The following is a 2,011-nucleotide window of genomic DNA, read 5'->3' as shown; positions in this document are numbered from 1 at the left end:
GTTCAGCTGTCCTGCTTTAATGAACCCGACAGCTGAGATTGTAACAAACTCCACCCCAAACACAGGCATGTTTCACCCCCAAAAGTAAAGGCAAATATGGGTGGAGAAGCGGGGGCACAGGGATACGAGCCGAAACAAGCACTGGGATTGTGCGAGAGAGATTTTTGTGGCTGAGTGCCGGCCAACAAAGGCTTGGAGCCGTTGCCAAAAAGATCGCTATCTCTTGCAGTCCTCAGGGATACAAAACGATCAACATTCCTTTGAAACAAGCGCAATTACATCAGAGAAATAACTGTTGTTCGTTTCTCCTCCTAACAGCCAAAAAGGAATGAACAACAATCCTAGGAGTTGTGGGTTGCACGGTCTGAAGCTCCCCACATCCTGCCAGGCGCTGCATGGAGGTAGCCCCAATCCTCTGAAGTCAAGGAGTAGATATTCGTATGTATCGATCAGGGCAGGATGGAGACCAGAGGGGCTGCTCCGATGCTAGATTACTGTGCACGGCTTCGTTCTCATCAGTTCAGTTACAAGCACTGTTTGGTAGCAAGGACAATTGAGCACTAGCTGAAATAGCTTTTGTTGCGCTTGCTGGATACCTGCTTTCCAGAGCACCCTGAGTGAAGAGAAGAGGCTTGCTGAGGTGGGGAGGGAGTTACACAGCTCAGACAGCTCCCATCCTGCAGGTCACGTCTGGCTCTCAGGAGCAGGAAAACCTGCTTTACAGTGACACGGGAAGCAGGATCCCACTTTTTTCCTTTGTGATTTAGAAACAATCCCATCATGAAAAAATCCGAATACCCCAGAAATAGCCAGTCTGGGCTGCATTGGTAGGAGTAATGGGCTGTGCTGCATTGCCAGCAGATTGGGGGGAATTAATTATTCTTCTCCATTCTGCACTGGTGAGGCCACGCTTGGAGTCCTGTGTCCAGTATTGGGCCGTCCACTACAGAAAGGATGTGGACAAGTTGGAGAGAGTCCAGCGGAGGGGAATGAAAATGGTTCAGGGCTGAGGGACACAAGTGGTGAGGAGAGGCCGAGGGAACTGGGCTGATTTAGTCTGGAGATGAGAAGACTGAGGGGGGATTTGATGGCAGCCTTCAGCTCCCTGAAAGAGGGTTGCAAAGAGGATGGAGCTGGGCTGTTCTTAGCGGGGGCAGATGACAGGAGAAGGAGCAATGGTCTCAAGTTGCACCGAGGGAGGTTTAGGTTGGATATTAGGAAAAATTTCCCACTTGGAGGGTGGTGAAGCACTGGAACGGGTTCCCCAGAGAGACTAAACTCTCCATCCTTAGAGGTCTTTAAGACCCGGCTTGACAAAGCCCAGGCTGGGATGATGCAGTTGCCGACGGTCCTGCTTGGAGCAGGGGGCTGGACTAGACGTGACCTCCTTTAGTCCCGTCCGACCTGAACTTTTTAGGATTCTCCTTTAGTTCAGGGTGAGCGGGAAGGAAGGAGCAGGCAGGAGACGCGCAAACCCCACTGCCTGGATCCGTTAGACCAGGACCAGAAACTATTTCTGACAATCTGAAGGCGAGAATAGCTGCACTTCGTTAGGTGTCTTGTTTTGCCATCTGGGGGAATGACCTCCGCGGGGAAGAGACTCGACCAGCGGTTTTCAGTCCGGGTGCGGCATGACTTCGGCGCTCGCCCTTCGGGGCTGGAGACCGCCGATTCCCAGGGTGCGGCGCAGCATTAATACTCAACCGCTGGGTCTAGACTGGCGATTCCCAGGGTGCGGCGCAGCATTAATACTCAACTGTTGGGTCTAGACTGGCGATTCCCGGGGTGTGGCGCAGCATTAATACTCAACTGTTGGGTCTAGACTGGCGATTCCCGGGGTGTGGCGCAGCATTAATACTCAACTGTTGGGTCTAGACTGGCGATTCCCGGGGTGCGGCGCAGCACTGCCCGAAGGTCGAGCGCCACCGATTCCCAGGATGCGGCGTAACGCGCCAATGCGTTCCCCAGACAAACCCGCAGGTTTCACACGGCATTAAAGGCCCTCTTCAGC

At 53.3% G+C, this 2,011-nt stretch overlaps 1 protein-coding gene and 1 long non-coding RNA gene across 3 annotated transcripts in view; one reads left to right on the top strand and one right to left on the bottom strand.

Moving 5' to 3' along the window:
* The window catches only part of LOC112550994, a 17,908-nt gene extending 15,903 nt beyond the window's left edge, over positions 1–2,005 (bottom strand). The window contains exon 1 of the long non-coding RNA XR_003095096.1: positions 1,864–2,005. This is a non-coding gene — a long non-coding RNA (uncharacterized LOC112550994). The remainder of the gene's footprint in view (positions 1–1,863) is intronic.
* The window catches only part of LOC102385042 (leucine-zipper-like transcriptional regulator 1), a 27,561-nt gene that overhangs the window by 1,213 nt on the left and 24,337 nt on the right, over positions 1–2,011 (top strand). Inside the window, exon 2 of one of the 2 annotated variants that reach the window (XM_025209346.1) lies at positions 319–438. The gene's annotated coding sequence lies outside the window, so the exon portion shown is untranslated. Of the gene's footprint in view, positions 1–58; positions 439–2,011 lie in introns of those variants that run through there. The other variant, XM_014521991.2, reaches the window with a different exon arrangement.

This window comes from Alligator sinensis, unplaced genomic scaffold (genome assembly GCF_000455745.1).
Source record: "Alligator sinensis unplaced genomic scaffold, ASM45574v1 scaffold1133_1, whole genome shotgun sequence".
Classification (NCBI taxonomy): domain Eukaryota; kingdom Metazoa; phylum Chordata; order Crocodylia; family Alligatoridae; genus Alligator; species Alligator sinensis.
The sequence above is the reverse complement of the archived record's forward strand: the minus strand, read 5'-3'. Positions and strand labels throughout refer to the sequence as shown.